This window comes from Orycteropus afer, unplaced genomic scaffold (assembly GCF_000298275.1).
Source record: "Orycteropus afer afer isolate SDZICR_OR568_19922 unplaced genomic scaffold, OryAfe1.0 scaffold00563, whole genome shotgun sequence".
Lineage (NCBI taxonomy): Eukaryota > Metazoa > Chordata > Mammalia > Tubulidentata > Orycteropodidae > Orycteropus > Orycteropus afer.
This window is the reverse complement of record NW_006922150.1, coordinates 69,358-76,628: the sequence shown is the minus strand read 5'-3', so window position 1 is coordinate 76,628 and position 7,271 is coordinate 69,358.

Below are 7,271 nucleotides of genomic sequence, written 5' to 3'. Positions count from 1 at the left end.
GTTTATACATATTACATGTATATATACACCAAAGAGATCTGTTTGTACAATACTTTAACTCTCAGCTGCTAAACAAAGGATCAGTGATTTAAACCCATCAGCAGCTATGGGTAAGAAAAGACCAGGTTATCGACTCCCATAAGATTTCAGCCTAGGAAACTCTATGGGTACTTCTACTCTGTCACTGTGAGTCAGAATCCACTCAATGGGACATAAAACAACAACAACAATTCACACACACATACATCTATAAAAGAGAACATTTTGGCATTTCTCAAGCTGAAAGAACTGAAGAAAACTGAGGAAAAAATTCAAGCTTCAAGTTGTAATATTGAAAGATTCTATGGGAAAACTTTGGAATATTTCAGGTAGAATCAAAAGAATGGAAGGAATACACAGAAGCACTATTAAAAAAAAAAGATTTGGTTGATGTTCAGCTATTTCAGGATGTAACATATGATGAGGAACTAATGGTATTGATGGAAGAAATTGAAGCTGCACTGAAGGAAGTGGTGAAAAACAAGGCTCCAGAAATTTGTGGAATACCCGTTGAGATGTTTCAACATCTGGCTGCAGTACTGAAGGTGCTTACTTCTCTATGTCAAGAAAATTGGAAGACCACTACCTGGCCAACCTACTGGAAGAGATCCACATTTGTAACCAACCACTCCAAAGAAAGTTGATACAACAGAATGTAGAAATTATCAAACAATATCATTAGCATCATACACAAGTGGAATGTTTCTGAAGATAATTAAAAAACAGTGACAGCAATATATTGTCATGGAACTTTGAGAAATTCAGGCTGGATTCAGAAGAAGACATGGAACAAGGGATATCATTGCTGATGTCAAGTGGATATTGGCTGAAAGCAAAGAATACCGGAAAGATGCTCACCTGTGTAACTATGTGTGTTGACTATGCAAATGCATTTGACTGTGTAGATCATAATAAATCATGGATAACATTAAGAAGACTGGGAATTCCAGAACACTTAATTGTGCTTATGAGGAACTTTTACATAGACCAAGAAGCTATCATTTGAAAAGAACAAGGAAATATTGCATGGTTTGAAGGGCATGTATCATGTTTGTATCATTTCACTATACTTATTCAATCTATATGTTAAGCAAATAATCTCCTAGCCTGGACTATGTGAAGAAGAACATGACACCAGGTTTGGGGAAAGAATAATTTACAACCTACGAAACACAGATGACACAACCTTGCTTGCTGAAAATGAAGATGACTTGAAGAACTTATGGATGAAGATCAAAGACTATAGCCTTCAGTATGGATTACATTTCAACACAAAGAAAAAGAAAAATCCTCATAAGTGGACCAATAAGCAACATTGTGATAAATGGAAAAATGATTGACATTGTCAGGATTTCATTTTACTTGGATCCATAATCAACACCCATGGAAGCAGCAGTCAAGATATCAGACATCATATTGCACTGAGCAAATCTGCTGCAAAAGACCTCTTTAAAGTGTTGAAGAACAAGAATGTCACTTTGAAGACCAAGGTTTGCCTAACCCAAATCATATGCATGTGAAAAATGGACAATCTTTAAAGAAGACCAAAGAAGAGTTGATGATTTTGAATTATGGTGTTGGTGAAAAATACTGAAAATACCTTGGTCTGGCAGAAGAATGGACTAATCTGTCCTGGTAGAAGTGCAGCCAGAATACTCCCGGGAAACAAAAATGGCCAGACTTGGTCTCACCTACTTTAGTTGTGTTGTCGGAAGAGACTGTTCCTTTCAGAAGGATATCATGCTTGGTAATGTAGAGTGTCCGTGAAAAAGGGGAAGAGTCAATGAGATGGATTGACACAATGACTGCATGATGGTGCGGTATAGTAAATTGTCTGGTATGGCTTTTCTAGCCATAAGTCTTTGTAAACTTCATAGTGGAATTTGCTGTGAGCAACTGAGGAGCTCCTGATTGTAAAAGTTATCCACCTGGGGCATTTCTGTTGGGCGTGGCACAAAGCAATATTTTGGGAAGTTCCCTCTCTCTCTCAGGTGCTTAGAATTCTGATGTCATGATTGGCCTAGTTTGGCTACTCTGCCAGGCTCAAAAGGAGGCCTCCTGGAGGCAGAGACTGCTGGTTGAGAAGGACATTCTTCTGAAAGAGACATGTGCTCCTGAGAGACACGTGCTGCTGGGAAAGAGATGCAAGAGACACAAATTGTTGAGTGAGACACTGAATGACACACACTGCTGGGAAAGAGACTGTGAAAGACTGTTGACTGAGAGATGGCGGGCTGACAGAGACTGTGTGTTTTTCCTGAACTTGAATTGTAGCCTAGTGCTTCCCTAATGAACCCCATAAGCTGTGAGTTCTGTGTGGCCACTGCAGTGAATTACTGAACCCAGCAAAAAGGTGGTGGGTGCTGCAGGAGGAACAGTTGGTGTCAGGGTTGGTGAAAGGGCTGTAGGGAGGTAGCATGTCTGGCCTCACAATAATGGGCTTTGGGCTACTGATGGTGATTGTGTCTTCTTTTTGTGCAGTTAGAGGCAGTCAGAAGATGTGACCTCTTTGCCCTTTTAGCAGATGGGCTCAAGTATAGCAAATATTATTTACATGACACAGGACAGGGTAGTGTTTTGTTCTGTTGTACATAGAGTCGCTATAAGTCAAAGCAGAGTAATGGCATCAAATAACAATACATATATGAGATGGAGAGAGATCTTGGTGACATAGTGCCTAAGGCCCTTGACTGCTAACCAGATGGTTGGCTGTTCAAATCCACCAGCCACACCTTGGAAAGAAGATTGGGCAATCTACTTCTGTAGAGATACTGCCTCAGAAACCCAAGGAGAGGTTGCTATGAGTCAGAGACAACTGATAGCATATGAAAACAACAACAACATATGAGATAGATAGATAAATGGATAAATTGATGGATGATAGCTATCTATCTAAATAATCTATTCATATCTTTCTGCCATCAAGTTTTGTTTTAAAACAGCAATTCTATTAAAATTTTTTAATCCCAAGTTTTCTTTACATTCTTAAAAATTACTGAAAATCACAGAAAGCTTTTGTTTGTGTGGGCAATATCTATCAACATTTTCCATAATGGAAATTAAACTAAGAAAGTAGAAAATCATAGATTTATTTTAAAATAATAAATTAATATTAATATAAACAATATAGTGTATGAAAAATAACTATATTTTCCCAAAAAAAATTATGAGAAAATGGCATTGTTTTACATTTTTTAAAAATCTGTTTAAAATCTGCATTAATAGAAGACATCTGGATTCTCATACATGCTTCTGTATTCAATCTGTTGCTTTGATTGACATATTTGAAGAAAACCTGGGCTCTCACAGATAGTAGTTGGAAAAGAGAGGACCTCAGAGACCTCCTGAAAGTGCTTCAGGGACCCTCTATAGCTTCCTAGAGGCCACCCAAGGGTCCTTGGGAAATGTGTTGATTACTGCTGCCCTATAAAAACCAAAACCAAACTCACTGCCACAGAGTTGAGTCCAACTCATAGCAACACCTCCTTGGATTTCTGAGGCAGTATCACTATGGAAGTAGATTGCCCAACCTTCTTTCTGAGAAGTGGCTGGTGGGTTTGAACCTCCAGCCTTCTGGTTAGCAGTCAAATCAGATCAAAAGCTCATGATAGCTTGGGTCCCTTTCAGATGTTGATCTAAACCTTTAGGATGGTCTACATAAAAGCTATGATGACTTCCTGAGCACCACATGTGATTGTCTTTGTTTTTCTGAGTTTTGGGGAAAAGTATGCTACCAGCCTTCATGTACAAGTGAAAGGTCTGTGCTTACCTATTCTGCTTTCCCTGCATTTGATGTTATGATAACTAATCAGTGACTGTAAGCAACGTAATGTGAAGATTTGTTGTTGGTGGTGTTTTTAGTTTATTTTGAGTATCTTTAAAAATAAAATGCCTCTATAACACACATTCTAAATTGCTCATTGGTTGGTGACAACCCAGGTAAGTGAAGATATAACCAAAATGAAGGGCTGAGTTTCAATACATATCTGCACTGAAGTCAGCTACAGACTTGTGCTCATCAAAATTCTGTACTCAGTTTAGGTAGATCGAGCAACTCTATGAATTCATGATAGAAAGAATTGGCTACCATGTCAAGAGCCAGGCAGGCTCATAAACTCGCTCTTTCTTTCAGGGCTTTATTATGACAACCACAGTTGCATGTTTTCTAGGTGTCAGTCAAGGCTGTAAGACTTCCTGTAAAGATGAGTTATAGGGGAAAAAAAAAAACAAACAAACAACGCTGCTCATTGATTGCAGCAGGTTGTGCCCATATGTCTTCCACCCCCGATAGACTGTGCTTGACAAAAAAGTAGAATATTTGTCATTTTCCAAACCATTCATACACTCACTCACTCACTTATGCAAATCTCTGTCCCTTGCCTTAAATAGCAATATCAATTCCCTAAAAACAAACAAACAAAAAAAAAGCCTCTAGATGACAGACTTTAAACTTTGGACAGCAGTGGTTGGTAACTATTTCAAAAGAAAGTGTATTTGTCATTGTCAAACTTGTTTACACGAATCAAGTATCACCACAGAAGTGTTATCATTTTTTTCTTCCCTCTCTTTCTCTTCTGGGTTTCTAAGCAAGGATTATGATATTGAGGATATATTATGTTGCCTAAAAGAGGCATATTTTTCCCCTCAAAATTTACGGAACATGTATATATATATATGGAACATATATATTATATGGAACATATATGTTACATAGAACAATATAATTTTCTCAAAACATATGGAATTTAATGACAGCCCCCAAACTGCAAACTCCAAATTCTGTAATGGGGACTATATACTTTTGTCAACAAACATAAGATAAATGGGAGGAAAATGTCGAGTATTTGGAGAGGAATATCTATATTTTTTTCTTTGTCCAAATGAGTTGGCACTTTACATTCTATTTACATATATTTGCTTCTTTCTGCATATCGTCAGAAATGCAAGTAACTCAGGCATGCAGATTTTGCAAGATGCTGCTAACTGGAAGTTATTGATTTATTATGTCTCAGGAAAATATTTCTCAGCAGGTTCATATAATATGTAAAATCTGTTCTGTCCATGACACAGTGTTTCTGTGGTTTTTATAATATCTGTGATAATAGGCAAGGGAAAATTCAAACCATATTTGTCTACCTAAATGTATGACTATTTGGCCTATAGTGTTCAGAACAATTTTTATTAAACCTGAGGCTACATAGCAACATTTACTATCTAAAATTGGTATTAGTGACAGAGATAAATGTTTCTAGAAATTATATCCAAGGTGACATCAATTACAAAGAAGAGCTGGCTTTCAGTACAGCTGTCTCATAGATACTAAGTTATGTTAAATAAATTAGAAGTTCCAAAGATTGAAAATCATTATTAATTCATTTACTAAGTATTTGACTCTTTCTGAGCTCAATATTTGTGATGGCTTGCCACTTATTCAGTCTCTTTGAACCTCTATATAAAGGTAAGTAAAAACTGCTCTGCTACTAAACTGCTATGCTATTTCTTGGCCAATAATAATAGACTTAACAATTGTACCATGTTCTGTGGTTTAAAAATACTTTCAAATTCATTAACTTTGCCTTTTCAAACTTAGGTAAGGTTGTCTGTCATATAAACAGGAATAGAGGTTTCCAATTAAATTTGAATTTCAGAAAAAAAAATATATATTTTTAGTGTAAGTATGTCCCTAATATGTACACACTGAATTTTTATTTTCTAAATTTGAAAACTCTAGACTTGGAGAAACTGAGGCTGAGGGAGTTAGGCAACTTATAAAAGACACTAAGGTTTTGAAACCCTCCCTTTTTTTTTCCCCAAATCATTTGATTTTCGCTATATTTCCACTGTCTTACGCTCTCTGAGATTCAATTTTTCTATCATTTGAAAAAAAAAGATGAAAAGGAAAAATGGTAGGAGTGTCTCTACAGCAGATAACTATTAAAGTGCCTTCCATCTGTGAAAGGCTATCCTCACAGGAAACTGATGAGGTAATGTGAAACCTGGGTAATGACTAGAAAGACAGCTCAGTCAAATTCTTGGTTGCAAATAAAAGAATCCATTTTAGCTAGATGTAAGTTCCCCCAAAAAACATAATTAGAAGTTTTGATTAATTACATTTTAGTCACTTAAGCCAAAAAAGTAATACAGGATGTTTGGTAACCTACAGAAAATCCAAGGAAGCCATAGAATCAGGCTGATAGGCTACAGAGCCAGGATGGTCCCAGAAATCACCATTATGACTGCCCATAATGCCTGTATCCCAGCAGGTCATAGTGCAAATACTGAGAATAAGACAACTATTAAAAACGAGCAAACAAACAAACACTGCAAGCTAGTCAATTTCGCTCATAGTGACCCTATAGGACAGAGTACAACTGCCCCAAAAGTTTCCAAGGTTCTAAATCTCTATGGAAGCAGAAGGCCTCATCTTTGTCCCATGGAGCAGCTGAGGGTTTGAACTGCCAACCTTTTGGTAAGCAGCCGAATTCCTTAACCACCGTGCCACGAGAGATCCCTTAAGATACCAATAGACACTACCAAATACTCCTCACTCAAACTCCAATCTTTATCACCCTAACCAAGATAGTTTCTGTGCATATGCTCCTCCTTCATGGCACTCTCTTTTAAATTGAAAGCTCATGCAATCAGGTCTAACTGCTTTAACCTAGACTATACTGCTATGCCCTAACTGCAAGAGAAACTGGGGAAGCACATTTCTGGCTTTTACCCTACAGAGGCAAGATTTATACAGCTGAAAATCCTCATACATATAAGAGTGTTCAGTAAGTGCTGGACAGCAGAGAAAGCATGTTGTTGTTATTGTTATGTGCTGTCGAATCAGACGCGACTCAAAGCGACCCCTCCTTGGGTTTCCGAGGCAGTATCACTAAGGAAGTAGATTGCCTCATCTTCCTTCCGAGGAGTGGCTGGTGGGTTTGAACCACCAGCCGTCTGATTACGCATCAAGTGCCTTAGGTACTACGCTACCAGAACTCCTAGAGAAAGCATACCCTATGTTTGTTGTTGTTGTTGTTAAGTGCCATCAAGTCGTTTCCGACTCAGAGCGACCCCATGCAAAACAGAACGAAACACTGTCCGATCCCGCGCCAGCCCCACAATCCCTGTTATACTTGAGCCCATCATCACAGCCACCATGTCAATCCATCTCATTGAAGGCCTCCCCCTCTTTCGTCGACCCTCCACCCTACCAAGAATGACATCCTTCTCCAGGGAAT